The sequence below is a fragment of the Balaenoptera borealis genome (assembly GCF_965194805.1).
Source record: "Balaenoptera borealis genome assembly, chromosome: 6".
Taxonomy (NCBI): Eukaryota; Metazoa; Chordata; class Mammalia; order Artiodactyla; family Balaenopteridae; genus Balaenoptera; species Balaenoptera borealis.
In genome coordinates this window covers 64,765,292-64,787,621 of record NC_138863.1, presented here as the reverse complement: position 1 = coordinate 64,787,621, position 22,330 = coordinate 64,765,292, and the positions used below count along the sequence as shown (strand labels likewise).

General features: G+C 37.8%; 1 protein-coding gene and 1 pseudogene across 5 annotated transcripts in view; one reads left to right on the top strand and one right to left on the bottom strand.

Moving 5' to 3' along the window:
- Nucleotides 1–22,330, top strand: part of B3GALT1 (beta-1,3-galactosyltransferase 1) — a 592,659-nt gene that overhangs the window by 385,254 nt on the left and 185,075 nt on the right. The window lies entirely within an intron of this gene.
- On the bottom strand, nt 9,765–10,218 carry LOC309630990 (ubiquitin-conjugating enzyme E2 variant 1 pseudogene; annotated as a pseudogene). The gene has a single exon. The product of its transcript is annotated as a ubiquitin-conjugating enzyme E2 variant 1 pseudogene (transcript).

Below are 22,330 nucleotides of genomic sequence, written 5' to 3'. Positions count from 1 at the left end.
TACAAATGCAGGAGAAAAAAATGTAAAGTAAAGTATTATTTTTAGTGGATTGTAGGCAGTGATCCAATTACTGGAAAGTCTGCCTGTGTTGGGTTCTCTCTTCTTGCTCCATTACCAGCCTATGGTAAAGCCAGAGAAACATTTCTGAAGAGATTATATTAACCACTCTGTTGTGAAATATTTCTGTAGTCTGATGTGGATTACTTATGTGAGGGCTCTTTTGCAGGGAGACACTAGTGAGTTGATATCTCTCTCAGATCAGCAATAGTTGAGTCTTAGGGCATTTCAGAGATAGGAAATCTCCTCCCTTCTTCTTACAGTGGAGGAAAAATCTTCACTTCTACCCTGGAACCAGAGCCTCAGCTGCTCCTGCCTGTGAATGATGACTAGTAATGATGGTTCCCCAATTCCAGAAGTGAGTGGTACCTAATTCCGATTTTTATCCCAGTTTCAGGAAGCCTGTTTCTCTTGCTCTGAGTCTGGTCTTCCCCAAGAAGGTTATTTTCTGGAAAGAGCCTGTCAGAGAGGGGGAAATTTCCCCCTCTACCCCTCTTGAGTTCTTGTGGTTGGACTAATAATAAACTGACACAAGACAGGTTAAGAGGAGAAAAAGAAACAAATTTTAATTCATGTGCAAGGAAATCTCATGGAAATGGGACCTAAGAAGTGACCAAAGCAAGCAGACTTTATATTTTTTAGACAAAGAAACAATAAATAACTGAGGAATTAACAAGACAAAGAAATAGGCTTTGGGTGCTTAATTAGTGAAGAATCTAAACAGACTTTGGGCTTGGATTTGGGCTTTGTGTAGTAAATTAAGGAAATAATAAGGTTTGTTTACACAGGTTTCTTGGCCCCAAATTTCCTATCTCTGGTGATAAGGGTATTCTTCTACCTCCAGATGTAGGGGGTATACCTTTCACATGAGAGATTTATTCCCTGCCTTCAGGGAGACAGGGGTGGGGGGGTGCCTCAAAGTGTCCCTCTTGCATCAGCTGCTTCTTAAGTAACTTTAATTCAAAATAATCAATATGCCATTGAGGCATATTTTGGGGGAAGCCTGCTCTAGGACCCAACAAGCCCTTGGGATACAGCTGCCCTACATATCATTTGCCCAGCTCCAGATAGAAGGTCTTTTTATTTTGTAAACTAACTGACATTTCATAAATATAGCAATACTCTTTGGCAGGGAAATTTTAAGTTTGCGCAGCATATTTGGGAAGTGGGTTTTGTCACTTGAGCACTTGGAGCTCTCTCTCCTCATAGCTGTTCCTAAGTCAACGATGCAAACCTCGGAAGTTATTACAAGAAACTAACTGTAGCTGTTTGTCTTCCCTCCTACTGTGTGGTTCTCTGCTTTATGGAAATGTGAATAATGATGGGTACTGTGGTGTTTAGCTGGTCTGTGTTTTAAGGGACCAGAAACAGCCCGGTAGGTCAGGGAAGAATATTAGTGCAGTTCAGATAAGTTCAAGTGACAGTGGAAGGAACAGCTTGCTGTTCTCTGCTGTGATGGCAAAGGTATCTTGAGAGAAGATTATATTATTGTGATTTGGCTTTCCAGGCCACAGGGGCCTGAATACTTCCCATATTCTAATTGCTTGCATACTATTTCTAGAATAATTCATGAAGGGAGTGTGTGAATTAATATCTATAAGGGATCTTTCAAAACACAATTTGTGAGGGTCTGGATCCTCCTTTCAGTACCCATTTGTGTCTTACTGTGGCCAGAAAATGTTGGCTTATGCCTCTGTTTACCAACTTCTAGGGAACCACCCTTGTTTTATCAAATGAAGGATACACTGATGGTGACATTTTCTTTATCTTATCAGAAGGCGTTCACATAACTACAGCATGACTGCTACCTGGCTGACAGTGATTGCATGAGGCATTGCGTTGTAAGATAAACCTTGTTTCAGAAAGGTTAAAAAGTGAAAATATGCTGTTTCTGAGAATCGATGAAATAGGTAGTAAGGGGGAATTTTCTGGACTGCCTCATCACATTTACAAATTTGATAAATAGCCTTTGAAGAATTGTTCCTGATAGTTTGTCATTGTTAATGCAATTTGTAGTTTTCAGATGTATGTTTGATCAACTGGAATGAAAAGAGAGAAGGATATGTTATAATCTTTGGGTTTTCTTCATCGTGCATTGGAGCTTAAATCCTCCATGTAGGATGCACACTTACCATCATCACTTAGGCTACAAAAGAAATTAATTGAATGAGTGGGAAAATATTCCTTTAAATCTGGGAAGCGATGTTGTCACCCTCTTGTCCCTCAAGTACAGTGTGCAAAATCTCATTAGTATTTTATTGAAGATGCTTTTATAGCTCTTTGTATTTCATTAAAGCCCAATGCAACTTCTATAATATACTATGGCAGGTGCTGAACTGCTTGCTTGAGTTACTCTATAGAAAAGACCGTTGTGGAGGAGCATTAACTCACTGTAGCCCCAGGAGGACCAGTCTGTACAGTTTGATGTCTTCAAAATGATGAAAAGTTCTGTCTGCTTGGAATACCATCCACCTCATTCAAGTGCTTCTCAGCTCTTGTTCTAGAACAGGGTTTCTCAATCTCACTACTACCGACATTTGGGATTAGATAATTCTGTGTCCATGGGAGCTGTCCAGTGCCCTGTAGGATGTTTGGCAGAATTCCTAGCCACCAGGTGCCAGAAACATCCTCTCCCCAAAACTGATCATTTAAAGTGTCTCCGGGCATTGCCAAATGTCCCCTGGGGCACCAAATCACCCTGGTAGAGAACCATTGTTCTCGAATTCTCTCTTTCAAGGTACAGAGGCCCTGAAAAGACAGGGATCACATGCTTCAAGAATTAGTTCTCATCCATGTTATTATGATGATCAAATGTGAAGCCAAAGGATGAATTAGCCAGAGGTTATATAAAAGCCATAAATGCAGTAGGGCAGATGCTTTCAGCGTATGGACTCAATATTGTAACATGCAGCTACACTATGAGGTAATTTAGTATCGGGGGTGAGTTTGAAGACAGCAAGGATGATATATACCTCTCTCCCTCTCACATTTTCTGTAAAAGAAAATCTCAAACTTTCTGATGTGTAAGAAAAATGCCAAAAGCACACAAAATCAGCTCTATTCAGTGAAGACTTGGTCCTATATTGATTGGAGAGACAGTAAAAAACGTTGAGTTTTTCATAAAGATAAGTAATGAAAACAAAGAAAAATAACAAACTCTGTGGTATGATTCAAATGAAAATGTTATAATAGTAACACTCCTCTACCTCATTAGTGCTTGGCCCATCCACTTGAAAATATTTGTCACCTAGATGCTTGCCCAGAAGTACATCCTTCTGTATATAAATGGCTTATTTTTTAGTATTCTTTAGTATTTCAACAGTTCAGTATCATAGCCATGATTGGTTGTGGTTTCCTTTTAAAACAATTATTTTAAAAGTATGTCAGAACAAAAACCGTACTCTTATTTTGCACATTCAGAAAAGAATCTCCAAGAGTTTGCCTCAGAAAAGTAGGCAATGCTCTCCCCAGTGCTGTAGTAGGAAAAACCAAGCACGTCATCTGCAAAGATTAAGGCTCAATTGGCACCAATGTGGAAAGGCATCCTGTCTCACATAGCTTATTGCAATAGCCCATTTATTAGTCTCCTTGCTTCCACCTTACTTCTTAATGTCTCTTCTCTCCACTGTAACAAACAGAGCAGGCCTGTTGAACATCATGAGATGGTGTAAATCCTTTGCTCAAAGCCCTTCAGTGGCTCCCAGTATTACTTAGAGTAAAAGCTAAAGACTGTAGAATGGTCTGCAAGGCCCCACCTCTCTGGTTTCATCTCCTATTGTTCTCCCCCTTGTGCACCCCATCCCAGCTACCTTGGCCTCCTCAGTGCTCTGAGAACACACCAGCTCTATATCAGAAATTTTGTACCTGCTGTTCCTTTGCCTGTGATGTATAGGATATATACATGCATCTTTCCCTCATCTCCTTAAGTCTGCTTTAATGTCACCTCTTCAATGAGGCCTCCTCTGACTATCTAAATTTGCTATCTCACCCCCATCCCCGTTCCACTGCCCCTCTCCTTCTTCTCTTTATGTATTGTCATGACATGTATCTTTCTAATATATTAATTCCTTTTTGTTTTGGTCTGTATTCTCCACTCCTCTAAAGAACAAAAATTCAGTGAGGCAAGGAATTTTTACTCTTTGATCCTCTGTTATGTCACAAGGTTCTAATAAGGGCTGGTGGTATATGTGTTTATTGAATGGATCTGTAATCATGAAAGCAAGTAATAGATATCATAAGCAAAATTTATTTTCAAAGTATAAATTCAAAGATCATGAAGTTTCAAGATTAGCCTGGTGCTGAGTTTTTTTGAAAAATGAAATTTCAAATTACATTGGATATAGTCTTAGGTTTTTTACCATTCTTTTTTAAAAATATTTTTGAAGTATAGTTGATTTACAGATTATATTAGTTTCAGCTACACAACATAGTGACCCAATATTTTTATGGATTATACTCCATTTAAAGTTATTACAAAATAATGGCTATATTTCCCTGTGCTGTACAATATATCTTTTTGCTTATTTATTTTATACATAGTAGTTTGTATTTCTTAATTCCATACCCCTATCTTGCCACCTTGCTTCCCTCTCCCCACTAGTAACCAATAGTTTGTTCTCTGTATCTGTGAGTCTGTTTCTGTTTTATTATATACATTCCTTTGTTTTATTTTTTAGATTCCACATATAAGTGATTACATAGAGTAATTGTCTTTCTCTGTCTGACTTATTTCACTAAGCATACTGTCCTCTAAGTCCATCCACATTATTGCAAATGGCAGAATTTCGTTCTTCTTTTATGGCTGAGTAATATTCCATTGTATGTACTTATAGGATGTGGTCTTTTTAAAATCCCTATTGCCTGAAAATACAAAGCAATTAGTTGCTTTGGATTAATTTACAAGTCAAAGAATTTCTCATTATGAAATATGAAATTTATTAACTGTTTTTTAAATCATCCTGATTTTGAAGTAGATATAAATTTTGTGGGGAACTGTCAATGATTAGATTATTATAATTTGCCTTGAGTCAAGTTGAGGAAAAAGGGATGGATCTATAATTTGTTTTAACTATTTTAGTTTTTGAAAAACACATTATAAGGATGAGCAACAATTTATTTCATCTAGGAAATAAATATACATATTATAATCAAAAGATTTTTTTAAACATCAAGTTAGATAGTAACTCAAGGGATTTTCTGTCAGTGTTTCCAAGTTTTAATTTACATTGTGTGTATTAATCAAGGTTCTTCAGAGAAACAGAACCAACAGGGTGTATGCATATGATATTTATGTTTACATTTATAAAGAGATTTATTTTAGGGAATTGGCTCACGCAATTATGGAGGCTGCGAAATCTCAAGAGCTGCAGTCAGCAACTGGAAACCCAGGAGAACCAATGGTACATCTTCCAGTTAGAAAGCCAGCAGGCTGAAAACACAAGAAAAATCAGTATCACACAATGGAATATTACTCAGCCATAATAAAGAACAAAATATTGCCATTTGCAGCAACATGGATGGACCTAGAGATTGTCATACTGAGTGAAGTAAATCAGACACAGAAAGACAAATATCATATGATATCGCTTATATGTGGAATCTAAAAATTGGGTACAAATGAACTTATTTGCAAAACAGAAGTAGAGTCATGGATGTAGAAAACAAACTTATAGTTACCAGGGGGTAAGGGGAGGAGGGATAAATTGGGAGATTGGGATTGACATATACACACTACTATATATAAAATAGATAACTAATAAGAACCTGCTGTAGAGCACAGGGAACTCTACTCAATAATGTGTAATGGCCTATATGGGGAAATAATCTAAAAAAATAAAAGTGGATATATGTATAACTGATTCACTTTGCTGTACACCTGAAACTAATACAACATTGTAAATCAACTGTACTCCAATAAAATTTTTTTTAAAAAGAAAAGAAAAACAAACCAGAGTACTAAAAATGAAAAAAAAAGGAAAATCAGTTTCAGCTCTAATCCAAAAGCAGGAAAAGATAAATATCAATGTATCAGCTATAGTCAGGCAGGAGGAATTCCCTTCTACTTGAGAGACAGCTAGACTTTTTGTTTCATTCAGGCCTTCAGCTGATTGGATGAGGCTCACCCACATTAGGGAGGGCAATCTGCTTTACTCAGTCTGCAGATTCATTGTTATTCTCATCCAAAAACACCATCACAGACACACCCACAATGTTTGACTAAATATCTGAGCACACTGTGGTCCAGTCAATTTGACATATAAAATGTACCATCACAGTGTGTTCCAAATTTCCTAAGTATTAAAGATTTTTTCTAATAATGATTCTAGCATAAAACTATATATCTTCATTGTCTTCAAAAGGAAAGGTAATACATAGTTTTTTTTAATTGAAGTATAGTTGATTTACAATGTTGTGTTAGTTTCTGCTATACAGCAAAGTGATTCAGTTATACATATATATATTCTTTTTCATATTCTTTTCCACTGTGGTTTATTACAGGATATTGAATATAGTTCCCTGTGCTATAGAGTAGTACCTTGTCATTTATTTTATATGTAGTAGTTTAATACATTGTTTATTATGTGAGAGAAATGATGAATATTTCAAAAACTATCTGGGATAATGTCAAAAACTTATATTTTTAAAAATCTCTGTTTTTCTATTGAAACCTTCCGTTTAAAGAAGATTGCAAATTCTGAAATACCACTTTAAGAGTGTATTTCTATTTCATTGTGAAAGCAGTATAAATGTAACGTTTCTTATGGGGGGGGAGCTTCTATATTACTAACTTTCATTTCATGTTTTATACAATAATTGAAAGAAAATGAAACAAATTTCAGAACTACTTTTTTAGAGTAGTGACAGTGAAATATGTGAATAATTACAATGGCCCCAAAACAAATATATTCCCACAACTTTGATTTTCTCAGAACTACACAAAGCTCAACTTCATCTATGAGCATATTATCTTCATTGTTTATTCTGTTTGTTCAGTTGATAAAGATTTTTTCATGAAATGCCTTGATCATAGAGTCACCATAAGCTCAGTTAACCTTGCAGAGAAAACTGGGTGCTCATTTTCTTCTCTGTATTGCCCAATAATATACTCAAACAAACAGTATAGTGGGGAGAAGAGAGCCCATGACTTGAAACTGAAGAGTTCACGTATATGGAGTGGTATTCAAAATACTTAACAAATGGTAAGACATAAGTACCAATCAATAAGAACACAAGACATAAATGTCACTAAATGGAACCTGCCTAAAGTTCTCAGTGGAATTTTGGAAACTATTGTCACATAAGAAACCAATGATGTTTGCTAACTTAATCATGCCTATACAGATGTTACACTTTCTTTGGTATGTTGTCCCATTTTTGCATTTCAAACTCTAATTTATAGGTCCTAAAGCTTTCTGAGGATGTAATAGTTTGAGTATGATGCTGGCATTGTTATCATGGAAATTGGGATTTTATGAAAATATCCCATACTAAATAATGCATCTGAAAATTAAATTTCTCAGAAAGCTTCATTAAAGCATCAATAGATTTTATTGAGAATGGGTCAGGAGAGAGAGAGAGAGAGAGAGAGTGTGTGTTTGTGTGTGTTTGTGTGTGTGTTTGGGGCAGGGTGTCTAATAAGGGTACACACGGAAAAAGCACAGCCCTCAGAAACAGAACAACTAGGAATTGGGAAATATATATACATGAAGAATTAGAAAACTAGATCAAGTATGGTGGTTCCTAAGAAGAGGCATAGGAGAATGTTATAGAGCATTGAGGGGAGAAGATCCCTTTGTACTAAGAGACCTCAGAGAAGGCTTCATGGAGAAGGTGATGGCATAGAATATGAGAGAAGAACAGGGAAAATGAATGATTTTGGATCATCTCATTGTGAGCCATAAATGGTAAACTAAGGCACCTTACTTGTTAATGTGGGGTATAAAGAAAGTTGAAAGACAGAAAAAGCGCTCTCCCAGGTAGAAAATAATTACATATTGATATAAGAGAAACTAACACTTATAAAAGATCGAGGTGATGCTTATTAGAATCTGTCATCTTCTGAAAGAGTAAGTGCTATTATCAGATTACATTCTTTTTTCTTTTTTAAATATTAACGCACACTTCTTTTTATCAGGCAATGGTCTGACAATAACAAGTCTACTTATGGAATACTGTTATGTTAAACTTTACTTACAGGATGTTAAATCCTTAGAACTAAGGTTTTCCCCAGAAAAACATTAATGGAAACATCAACTGCTTTTCAGACTTGATAGTTGCTGCTTTAAAAGGTGGTTTTACACAAACACTAAATTAAAAAAAAAAAAAAATCTTAGAACACAATGAATTGCTTTTATTTCGGTATGCGTCCAACATCTCAGCATTTAGTGGTCCTGAACAGAAAAGTGGAAAACGCAGCCACTGGCCAGGAATTCCAGGGATCTGCTGTGCACACCGAGTTCTTTCTTATCCCTGCTGAGGACCGAGAGAAGCAGCAGCACTGAAACCGAAGTGTGCACCGAGTTCAAGGTTCTTTATGTTCCAGTTGTCACATTCCAAACTAGCCCCAAATGGATTGCAAGGATGACCAAATGAGAGCCCTGTTTAAAACGTCTTCAATTTTTAAAAGCAAAAGCAATTACAGGAAAAGAAAACAATTCATTCAGAGGGATCGTGTGTGCTTACAAGTGTCTTCTGTGGCCTTTCTCCAAGTTTAACCACCAAGGACTTTGAGAGCTGGCAGGTCTGAGTGACCCTGGTGACCCTTCTTTTCACCTTATCAAAACCTGAGCTAAAAAAACGTATCAGCTGATGATGACAGCAGAGGGTGGCAGGGCTGAGCACCCAATATTCATTTCCCAGGCTGGTGGAGAGTAAATAAGTGTGGTTCCAAAACTAAATGAGGGAGGTCAGAGATGCTCTCCAACCTTACCTGATGGCTTCTGGCCAAAGCAAGGAAGTGTCATGGAAAGTGTTGGGTGGTGATGGTGCAAAAAGGGACTTGAGGAGGAGGAAGGACAAAGCAGCACCGCTCAGTTAAGGTGAGGGGATAAGATATGGGGAAATCCCTGAATTCCTCACCAAAGGCCAGTTTCAGAGGGGAGCCGAGGGGGTTACAATCTATGCTTCGGCCAAGGGTGGTAGTGGAGAGTGGGGAGAGGATGATGGCTTGGAAGGGGGGCAGCATTTAAGACTTAAAGAAAGAAACCAGGGGTGCAGACGAAGCACCCCACACACACCCAGCAGGAGTCCCACAGGCTGTGACCTGAAACCTTCACATCTACTCTAAGAAGCCACCCCCAGCTGGAGGGCTGTTGCAGGGAGGGAAGGAGGCATGGGGAGGGGAAGGGGGAGAAGGCAGAGACCCCAGGCCATGTAATCAGCAGCAAGGTGATTGCAGGATGTGTCTTTTGACAGTTGAGTTAGATGTGCCCCGCCGGTTATGATGGGAATCGATTTAAATATACTTTCTTGATCCAGAATTTCAACTATGTGGACAGTGGTTACACTTGACAGGATGATTTGTTACAGCACAGCTTATATATTTCAAATGGAAAGAGTATCAAAAAATTAGAATCATTTACAGTATCTTACGATAAACTGCCTTTGAATGGGAGCTTCCTTTCCAGTACTTTGAGGTCTACAAGACGTATCTAGAAAATTTACTACTGTGGAAAATGAAGACGACTGCTTAAGTTGAATGGGGGGTTTTTCTTTTTGATTAATTGCTGTAACGCTGTCCTTCAGGAGGCTGAGGGAGTTTCATATTTTCTTTAGACATCATTAGGCGCCGAAGCTCTTGCAGGACAACTTTGATGCTATATGAATTCTGCCATTCTGCTAGCACTGATATGGCTCTTGGGTCCACCACTCCATTAGAACTATTAACTCCATTCATATTAATTTTTGTTAACAAATCTTACAAAGGGGGGGGTGCTTCTGGGTATTTAGGTCCACATTCTATTTTAAGGCTGTGTATTCAGTTTTCATTAACTGTTCTTAGAGGCCCAATTATCATCCGTGTGCATCTTGTGTCGTGTCTTTGTCGTCTTCTAGACTCCAGCCAACTGTGCCATCTCCTACTCCTTTCTGGCCTACTTCGAGTTCTTCCAACAGTGGGAAATTGCGAGGGACTTTTACTCCCTAGCCCGTGGTGGCCGCCATCTTGCGTCACTGTCGCTCAAAGGCCGGCCCCTTCTTCACCCCCAGATTACATTCTTTAGTTCTTCCCACTGACTCCCAGTAAGCCCAGCACTGAGAGATACACATGAACAAGATTAGCACCTTGCACAATACCTTGCTCAGGGTGAATACATATTTTTCAAATACATATTTTAAGATTAAGACCAAAATCCGTATACTGAGAGCTCAAAAAGGGTCTAACAAATATCTCTCTTTCAAGATACCTAATTGCCTAATTAGAATTCTTAAAAGTCACAAGAATTATCTACTTCAGAATTATTTTATTAGATATTTGGGTTGTAGTTAGAATATAGTTAGATATTATGATCTAGTTAGTTATCTAGAAAAGCCTTTGGGGTGAATCATTTTTTTTTTTTAACATCTTTATTGGAGTATAATTGCTTTACAATGTTGTATTAGTTTCTGCTGTATAACAAAGTGAATCAGCTATATGTATACATATATCCCCATATCTCCTCCCTCTTGCATCTCCCTCCCACCCTCCCTATCCCACCCCTCTAGGTGGTCACAAAGCACCGAGCTGATCTCCCTGTGCTATGCGGCTGCTTCCCACTAGCTATCTATTTTACATTTGGTAGTGTATATATGTCCGTGCCACAAGGACCTCTGATTAATCAGAAAAATTGTTCCCCTCATTACATTGCTAAAGAAAGATTAAAAAGTAATGACTGATTATTATAACATTTACTTTTTGCCATTAATCCTAATAGTTAGATAAATTGGAAGTAGGATATTAACTAGTTCTGAATTAAGCTTTGCTGTTTTATTTATCCACGGAAATTATTGTTTTAATTAAAGACACAACCACAGTAAATAGCAATAAGTGGTCTCAAGACCTACGTAAACTACCAGTTACTAGGATTGCGTATATATTAGATACAGCTCACATTGGTATTAAAAGAGGAAGGTCCTCTAGGACTGTGAATCAAATATTTTTACTTGTTATTAAGATGGTGCCTGCCAGCAGACTGCTCACAAATACCCATTCGAGTTATAAAGCAAGAATTTATCTTAGTTTATTAATGGAAAGTTAGTGAGTAGAAAGCATGACCTCTCTCTCTCCTTCTCCCTGCTTCCTATCCCATTATAAATCCACATCTTCATTTTCTTTGGAAAAAAATTTTAGTGTTCCAGTTTATCTTATGTAAGCAGAAGATTAACACTTAGAAATGTACTTGTAACATAAAATGGCCAGTTAGTAAGCATGGGGCCACGTCTGGACTAAAAAGCATTTTGATGCAGCCTCCAGAGAAGCTTTTGTCGAAGAATAACAAACATATGAAGTAACCAAATAGTCCATCCTGAGGTCAATTTGTTGAGAGGTCTATAGACCCAGGTTGTCTCAAAGGAGTTGGCAACATCCTGCTTTGGACGTATATAAATAACATGCTGGCAAAAGCATTATTGATGAACTGGCACAATTTGATGAAAATATCAGACCAAAGTGATGAAAGACCAAAGAAGAAAATTACGATTTGCCTGTTTTATAAAACATGGTAATTTTTAAAAAGAATTTATATTTTGACTCTTTTTAAATGCTGGGCAATTTGACCTGTAATGAATAGTTGCATATTTGTGATTACATGTCTACAGTATATATTAACAAATTATTAAAAACTGTTTGCCTCCAAAAAAGGGAAAGTTGTAATATATCACTTCCTGAAATTACTTTTGACTGGGTGTCAAGGCACGCAGCTGGAATAGGACCTGATGCTGGAAGTGCATTTTCCCAAATTGTAGACATAAAATAACCTGAAGCATCCTGCCCAGGACTGTGATCTGGACCTGCCAGATGAACCCCTCTGCCCCTTAATGGCCCAGCCCTTGTGTTGAATGCACACAATGGTCTTCTTGCCTTTGGAGTGCTTTATCACCCTCCATCATTTTCTACAACATGTGAATAAAAATGGCCTCTGTTTGGAAAAGTTAAAGTCAAATCGAGAAATGAACTTGATTCCCAATCCACCATAGTATAAGAGAAACTGAGTGGTTTGAAAATACTTTTGTGTTACTTTGACACACTCTCAACCCTGTCATACTCCAAGCCCCATTTTTATAGCAAATATTTTATGAGACATGTTTATTTGCCTCAAAGAAATTCCAAGATAAACTACCTGCACAGACTATTTAAAGAAACAAATATAATGCTCTGCCTGTAATATAAGGGAAAAATACATAAATGCCCTGGAGTACAACTGCATAGGTGACATAATGAAGTAATCAGACACCTGCATCTATCCAGAGGTAGACTCACTGGAGACTCATAGTGAATGTGGCAGCTACAAAGGCTGACTGATATGGGTGAGTGTATTGGAAACTCAAATGCCTTGTGATGTTACTTTTCAAAATAGTGAACAACTCCTGGCAAATTAAAAAAAAAATTGAACAAAATACAGCATTTCCTCCATTCACACAGCAGTTCCATTCCTGATAAATTCAGCATACACTAGAACCATACCAAAAATACTTTGTGTTTTACTCTGTGTAAAAAAGTTAGATTACAGGCTTCTGTAATTATACCCAGGTGTTTTACCTTCATGCATATGTGAAAACCAGGTAGAATGGGGACTACTCTGTACATTGCAGAGTGTCTAGCGTCCCTGGCCTCCACCTACTAAATGCCAGAGCACCCTCTCCATTTTTATGACAACCAAAACCATCTGCAGAGATTCACAAGGCACCCCCAAGGGGTGGTACCAATGCCACTGAGAGCTTTGCCTGGTTCTCAGCATGGCACGTGATCACTCATCACTTCTACCCTACCCCAGTCCTGTTAAAGCCTGAAGTATAGCAATACTGTTCAAGCCTGAAGTATAGCAATACTGACTTCCTATCTATCAGAAAAATTCATACCAAGGGATTTTATAACCTTTGCTAAAAAAAATAAGGAATCACAAAATTATTTTAAAATTCAAGCCTGATCGTGTTTCTTCCTTGATCAAAACTTCAGTGGATATTTATTTATTTATTTAATAGTTGATTTACAATGTTGTGTTAATTTCTGCAGTACAGTAAAGTGACTCAATTATACGTATATATATACATATTCTTTTTCATGTTCTTTTCCATTATGGTTCATCACAGGATATTGAATATAGTCCCCTGTGCTATAGAGTAGGACCTTGTTGTTTATCCATCCTTGATCATTTTTTAAATTCAAATAGTTTTTAAGGAGCAGATCCTTTTATTCAAACAAAAATCTTACATGAAAACACAATATATAAAAGAGATAAAAGCAGTTCTGCTCTGCTTAGAACTAGGGAGGGGACCTGGCACCATTCCCACACAAGCCTCTCCTTAGCAGTCTGAGGCAATCCCACAAAACCTTTCATCTAGGGCTCTAAGGAGCACTGTTTGGAAGGCACTTACTTATAGGATTCAGGGTACCAGGCTCTAGCCCCAGAACCCCTCCCTCACAGTTGACACTCACACTATAGCATCCAACCATACCTGCTAGGGGCCATTTACCTCCAAATGTCTGCTGCCCTTTACCTTTGTTTTCACTGCTTCTTCTCCCCTGAACTCATCTTAATCACCAAGCCTACCCATATTCTATCAGCTCTCTGGGGTGTTTTCCTTCACATAGCTAGGTAATCAGGCTCTTTATTCTCTGTGTTTCCATCTGTTCTGCCATCCATCATGGGTCTAATAATGAATGGCAGCTGGCATTGGTTGATTGCTTGCAATGTACCAGGGCATTTTCTAATCTCTTTCTTGTTTTAACACGTCTTCCTCATAATAATCCAATGATATAGGTACTAACAGTGTCCCCATTTTATAGATGAGGAAACTGAGGCCCAGCAAAGCTAAACAACTTTCCCAAGGTTGTTTGTAACTTGGAAGTGGAGGAACCACAATCTGAATTTAGGTAACCTATGTGATCTGATTATCATGCCTTTTTTCCCACTATCTTCTTCTGCACTGAGAATTCCTTGAAGCATCAGTCACATCTTATTCATCTTCCTGTACCCAGCACTCAATAAGCCTCAAAAAATGCTATTGAAAGAATCAAAATGAGTGCTTCCTTCATAGACTCAGCCCAGTGAGATACTTTAACTCAAAAATTCATAAAATGTTTACTGGCCTTCTTATAATGATTTCTCCTTTTCCCGCTTTCATTACTTTCTTAAAAGCTGATAAAACTAACAATGTTAGATCACAGTGCAGCAAGCAGTGTGCAGCTCAGGTGGTCATAGAAATTGAAAATATTTAAAAAAAATTCAATTAATAGACTTATAATTGTTTTCTGAACAAACTTCCAGTGAATATATTAAATACGCTTATTCAATAGGGAATCTGTTTCATGGAATACGTAGTTTTCGTGTTGCTATATTAAATAGGTTTGTTTCCTGTACTAAAATAAGGAATAAATATATTTCTTTTCAGGGGGGCCTTTATATCTTTTTTTAATTTTTTACATTGAGATATAATTGACATATTATATTAGTTTCAGATGTACAACATAATGGTTCAATATTATGTGTTGTAAAATGATCTCCACAATAAATCTACTGAACATCCATCCCCACGTACAGTTACAATTTTTTTCCTGTGATGAGAACTCTTAAGATGTCCTCTCTTAGCAACTTTCAAATGTGCAACACAGTGTTGTTAACTATACTCACCAAGCTGTACATCACATCCCCAGGACTTAGTTATTTTAGGACTGGAAGTTTGTACCTTTTGATCACCTTAGTCCATAATAATTCATAGGAGTATATTCATAGGAATGAATATATTTCTATTTCACCTTTTCCAAAGACTCAGTTTTATTTTTATTAATTCTGTGTAATTTCAAACCTTTCTAACCTTTCTTATACCTATTCTTTTACTCACCCACTTACACAGTTACATTTCTTTTTCCCCAGCATATCTTCTTAATTCAGGCCTTTTGTAGAACTCTCTAAGAATTTTCCAGATCTTGAGATTTCAGAGCTTCCAGTAGTTAAGACTGTGGGTCTCAGAATCTGTCAGCCTTGGCTCTGCCTTTTACTAGCGGGATGACACTGAGCAAAGTTACTCATCATCTCTGAGCCGCAGCTTTCTCATCTGTAAAACTGGATTATACTTGTTCCTGTCTCAATGTCTTTAAAATGCTTACCTCAATGAGTGGCTCATACTACAGTGCTCAGTAGATGTTAGTTATTTGTAACTTTCATGTTTATCTTGGGGGGAGCGGCTGCTTTTTTAAAATAAGTATCTCAACTTTCTCTTAGACTGAGTACCCCTTGTTACTTCCCTTCTGGCAAGTAGCATGGACTTCTTTTTTAGCTCCCCTTTATTGATAGAATGTGTTATCTGATATTGGTCTTGCTAACTCATAAACATATGAGTTCTTTCTACTTAATAAACCATGTTAGTGCCTAAATTACTTTTTTTTTTTTTTTTTAACTGCTCTTTGGTGAAACCTTGGAGCCCGGCATTTTCTAAATGCTAATTGCTTTCTTATTCTGGTAATTCATCCCAAACACATACTTTTGATTAAGGATTAGTTCTATATACATATTTTGTGAATGAAAAATATCACATACGAAGTTAAACCTTTGTTCTGGATGTAGGGAAGATTTATAAATACACATCACATTAGAGTTGCCATATTGTCAAAAACCCAGGAAGAGGACATTTTTGTTTCTCCAGTTCAGTAGGCTGATATGTAAAAAGTCATTCACAAGTCAGTCTGTTTAGATGTTTTGTGTTAAAATCCAGAATGAGAATAAAGATTTAATCTCCCTCTTTCTCTCTCTCTGTCTCTCTCTCTCTCTCTCTCTCACACACACACACACACACACACACGCACACACACACAGAAGATAGTTCTTTGCCTGCCCTCGTAAGCACACATCAAAATCTGCTAGTGGTTTGCATGAGGCACAGGGGCAGGTGGGCAGGCAACCTTTCTAATGACTGAATAACTAAATAACCGTGTTTCCAAAGCATTCAGATCCTGGATGAGGATTTTTTTTTAAGGGGCTGGAGAATTAAACCTATCCCTCCATTTTTGTCCTATGTTATTATGTAGTTAAAATGTTTTTCCAATATCTTCCAAGTTCACAGATTCTGAAAGAGCTAGGTATTTAGGTTTTTAGTGAGTGAAATATATATCTCAAGAGATTCAGATTTGTCTGAGCCAAGGCCGCAGAAAATGCCAGGGGCAGAGCTAGAATGTGGACTTGGAGACATTTCTTACATCTTCCCTGATTACTGATGCAGAATTTACTTTTTTTTCAAAAAACTGAAACCATTAAGGAATCTTTCTCATTATACTTCTGGTGAAATAAAATATATAAAATAAAAATGAAATATAATACAAACTAAGATGCACATAGTTGCAGAAGTTTGGTCTAATATATAGAAATAAAGTACTTTTATGATTTTTCTATGAATGTTTTCAACCATTTAAAAATTTTAAAGCTAAATCATTAATTTTTAAAATTTATAATTGCAAGGTTGCTGTTATTGTTTAACCTGGCATAAAACATGGCAACAAAGGCTGTGGCAAGGAGCCCTGTATTACCAGAAAGGTAGGGGATGGAATGGAATGAAAGTAAGGGGAGGACGTCCAGGGGACTACACTGTGGTTAGCGCACAGCTTAGGAGAGGGCCACGTAATGTGGAAATATTAACCCGATCATAGCGTTTTGCTTTCAAGGAGTGATGCAGCCTCCAGATACAATATTTTTCCATACATCCCCCAAATCTGCTTTACATAAGCATTTTCTGCTGGATCAAGCAAAGACTTAGAATCCAATTATTTTTTCCTCTTTTGGTTTTAATGACCCCATAGTCTATGAAACCACTGCCATTGTGAAATACCTCGCAACCTTCTCACTCTCCATGAACCTTGTTGACCCTCTGAGAAGAAATTCACATGGCAGCCCATGGGCTTCTTAGGAGTTTCCACAATGGGTAAGGCTGGGGTCTACAAAGTCACAAAGATTTGGGTCCCAGATCATCAGCCAAGCTCTGTGAGTTTTTAATGGTGTGACCTTGGCAAGTTAAATTCCTGAGCCTCAGTTTATTAATTTGTAAAGTGAAGATAATCTTACCTCATAGGCTCACCATAAGGATTAAATATGAAGATATATGTGAAAGGCTTAAGCACAGTCCTGACATTTAAATAAGTGGTAGTTACAAATGCTTTCCACTAACTCAAGATCAGACCCACTGAGTAGACATTTTTGTTGAACCATAGAAGTTTCTTTCTCATTTCACTGTACATCACAGACATGATTGATTTGCATAGAAATGGACTTGGTGTTCACCAAATAACCAATAATGATATTGGCTGGTTTATATTAGAGCCATCCCATTTGACTGAACTTTATTAACTGCAAATCACAGAGAAAATAAACATGAGCACCAAAGAAATAGAAGGAATTTAAGAAGAAATGTACAATAGGTGTAAATGAGAAAGTAAAATAAGCACTTAATCAAAATAAGCCTAAAGCAGAGTCCTTGTACCTTAGACAAACTGCTGCAAAAACTAAATCCTAAACCTCTGCACTCACAGACCTTACATACCTCGCCTAGCTTGCGTGGGACTGAGTTTCCTCATTTATAAGATAGGGACTGAATTAAATCATCTTCCGGGCCCCATTCAGTTCTAATATTCTAGACTTGTCTTGAACTGGAGAATGTTAGCAACTTACGTCTTAAAAGCAAATCCAGTGCTTTAAAAAAATCCTATTTCTTTAACTTCTATGAAGCAAGTATAACTGTAATCTTTCCAACTAGCAGTCCTTTCACTCATTTATGCAAAAGCTTTGCGGAATTCAATCTGAAAGACCATGGGCAAACCCAGGTCATATCTCCAAAGTCAAACCGATGGTGGCTGTTGACCAAGAAAAACATCTGGAAAGCCATCTGCTACAGTTCACGCGGGGGCTCTCACATTCAGACTATTCCCCGATAGGACATTCAGTGTCCTAAGTAACCGTGTGACGACTGCCTGGAGCGCCTTTGATGTGGATTTTCTAGGACAAGGATACTGCCAGAGGACAGTGTATTTAAGGATGGCCTTACGGCAAGCAGAGGCGTGCAGTAGGGGCTTTCTGGAAGTTATTTTAAGCCAGAAAGTGCTACTTGCAATCAGCACCGCAATTAATTAATCAGTTTGTGTATTCTAAAACCAAGATTGGAAGGCCTAGTCTGTGTGCATCACAGTAGCAACAGAAGAGCGAGCGTGGGTCCTACTGCTGAGGTGCTCCTGGCGCAGTGCAAGAAGCAGGCGCACAAGCACACAATTGCTGCACGGCGTGGTGAGGCCCAAAGCAGAGGAGCCAGCCCTGAATCCAAGGCTGATGCATAAACTCTGTCATCAATGCAGTTTGTTTTCAGAACAGTGAAGGGTGATGCTGAACTGTACTTTCTTTTGGTCTGTTTTCCATTGAACCATTCTGTAAAGTGATCTCATTAAGATAAATCATATTGAATCAGTTCCATATTCAAATAATTCCAGAATAATGAATTTTTATGTAAAAAAAAAATCACAGCTATTTTGCTTCCTGTCTTTTCCATCCAATTGGGGACCAAGTCCTTTAATGTTTCCCTTGTTATTATATGACTCCCTTCTTCCCATCCTGTTCCTATTGCCCTAGATTTCATCTTCTTTGTCTCTTGCTTTGACTCTTGTGCCCTCCCTGTCTGTGCTTGCCTAGTTCCAATTCATTATCACCTTTGTGACCTGATATTTTAACTAAACTATTTTGATCCAATGGAATAAGCTTTCTCAAAAAGACAAAATAAATAAAATATTAAACTTTCAACCAGTTAAAATATCAAATAAGGTGTGAAACTAATTCTTCATATGAATCCTAAATGTTATTTCATCTCACCCCATCCTTCATCCCATAATTGATGCCATGTCAAAAAACTGGTCCAGTTTGCATTGGAAAAGTAAAATCTCCTGCCTCTCCTCACATGGCTACCAGAGCACTTCTCCTAAAACATTTAACCCCTCACCCTGCTCGTTTGCTTAAAGCTCTTCAATGACCTCTGATGTTGCCAAAGAAAAGGGTTTCAAACTTGAACATGTGTGGGAATAATCTAAGCGTTTTTTGTTGTTGTTGTTTTTTTAAAGCAGAGTCTCAAGGCTAAACCCTCCCAAGATTCTGATTTAGTAGTTCTGGGGTGTAGAGCCTAAAAGATCCAGCCCACTATGGCATGGGTGCCCTCTTTCCTGGCATCTCCTCCAGTTCTACTCTTCCCTTGCTGTAAATTCCTTGCAGACAAGAACCTACTATGTCCCCGTACCTAGCAATAAATGGATGGCTCAGGAAATTGATGGCTTTCCATAATTACCTTTAAATGAAAGAAGGAAGCAATATGTATACTCAAAATTATTCTGGCTGATTTGATAAAACTAGAAAAGTGAGATTTTGACAAATATCTGAAATGAATGCATCAATTGGTCGAAGATTGAAAGAAAACATATGGAGCATTCAGCTTTGGTTGTGAGTAACATCTATTTCTGATTATCCTTAGGGAAGAAAATTCTAATGTATGATGATTGTGATTATTGTGAAGATGGTTTATAAACATATAGGTTTTGAGAAAAGCGATTCACTTGCTTTTCATTTGCAGCGTTGTTAATTTACAAAGATTCCCTAAACGCTTTAAGGCAGTTAGAGCAAGAATAAAATTATGTTGCTCATTTGTGACAGGGTATTAAGGTTGTCAGGCACAGTGCCTCCTTAATGTGCTTATTTTTAATTACATAGTGGTGATAGGCACCAAAGACTTTCTGAGGAAGGTGTGGAGGTGATCCAGATGGATGTGAACCTGGCCTTCTTCGAAGTTCATAAAGCCCTGCCCCTGTACAGTTCCAGCCAGGGGAATCTTGCTGTAACCCACTTAGCCAGGATGTTGAATCTGTTATAAAGTGATAGTGCCGACACAAATACATCTACGGCGATCCAGGTACTCAAGTGCCACGTGTGATTCCATGCAAGGAACTGTGGTTCACAAGATCATAGAAGAATAAAAATTATTGTTATTTTATTTTTGTATTTTGGCCATAGCGAATGGGAAGATATATTAATGCATGCACACTGACGTGCGTGTTCTTCTCTCTATCTGGAACATTTTCCCTCTTCACACAACTATTTCTTGCTTATCCTTTAGATCTCATCTTGGAATCAGTATTTTCTGGGAACCCTTCCTGGGCACCACCACTGGGGTTGATAACCCTTCCTGAATGTCATCTCTCTGCATTCCCTCATTCTGGTCTTTATCACAGCACCTAGTGCGATCCATTGAAATTACACATTTACTCGTTGGCCTCCCCATTTGACCATGCGAAAGAAATGCTGTCATATTCTCCATTGTACCCGCAGTGTCTAGAATAAAGCCTACAGTAAGACAAATATAGAATAAACATTTGTCAAGTGAATCAATGATTTATGTGTATTTATTAGATCCAAATCACTTAGTATCATCACAGCCTAAAAATTACTTCAATTTTTATCTTGTTCTCCTTGTTTTAGTACTTCCGGCCCTAAAAAATTACCCAGTGTCTGATTTAACTTCTAAAGAGGCGTAAATTGTATAGATTGGAAGGTCTAGGAGGGCAACAATCTGCCTTCAGTCCTGGCTCTACCACCAACTAGCTAAGTGATTTTTACAGATCACTATGCCTTTCTGTTGTTTATTTTCCTCACTTAGAAGAGTGGATTTCCAGCCCAAAGATTCCATAAGTCCAAAAAAGAAAATCTTCATATTTCAGGCAAAATACCTACTCCAGTGATAAGTCTAAGCCTTGATTGTTCTCCAGCTATGTGACAGAAGTTTTCTTGGTGATATTTTGTAACACTAACAAAGATCCAGTGGCTTTAAGCACATAGCATTTTTTCTGTATTCTAAGCAGAATTAATATGAAAAGGTAAAGGTGACTTTGTGCCTAGTGGTGATGGCAGCAGCTTGGTGGTCAAATCAGGTAGCACTGATGCCAAATGTGGGCGGATTTGTTAACAAAGTTCACACAGCCATCTGTGGTACATGTGTTGCTGTCCCGTCAGTTAATCATCGCCATCTGGGGCTCATGAAAAGTGGACAAATGACAGTGAAAGGTATGAAATCGACATCAACCACACCACTGGATAGGAGTTACAACATGACCTCTTCCTTCTCTAAACTGTAGAAATTGGGCAACAACACATTACCTTCATTTCCTCTCAGTTTATATAAGCGTCTAAGAATATAACAAAATGTTGTACATGGAAATCTTGGTAAGTTGTAAAATGATTATGCAAATGTTAGTTCTTACACAAAATCAGACTGTCACAGAGCCATCCGTGAAACACCCTGAGAGTCAGTCAGTCTATAAATATTTATTGAGCACATAATATGTGTCAGATACAGTTCTAGGCATGGTGCTGAAAGAAGCTTGTCCATTATTCTAGGTAGTGTAAACAGAAAACAAACACAGGAAAATAAATAAGCAGACAAACAGATGAACAAATTATCTTGAGAGGGCTATTTTAGCAAGGCTCTCAAGGAAAGACCTAAAAGGTATCCTTTGAATTGAGAGCTGTTAAGATCTGAGGAAGTTCATCCTAAGCAGGTACAAAGGCCCTGAGGTAGGAATGAGCTTGGCATGTTTAAAGAATGGAAATAGGCTGCTGAGGCTAGGAAACAGGCTGCTGAGGCTAGAAAATAGAGAAGGATGCACAAGAGGTAGAATATGAGACAGAGACAGAGGAAGGGGCCAAGGGAAGGAGTTTGGGTTTTATTCTATGCAGTGGAACACCACTGGAAAATCTAGAGCACTGTGGCCATACACCTAGTGGTCCCAAACTACTGCTCTCTGATCTACTTTTTCCCTCCAGAGGAAAGGGCTACACAGACAAGCAGTCTCTCCAGCAAATTTAAACCAACTAAGAACACACAATGTTTTGTTTGCTTTCTAAAACCTATTAAATATTTTATTCTACCTGCTTCACTTAAATGAAAAGGTCACTTTTAATTATTTTATTATTGATTTGCTTTACTGAAAATCAAAATAAGATCAGGAGTCATTTGCAATAAGTAGTGACTATCAGTTTGTGATCCTGGAATTCAAAGTGACGGATTATTA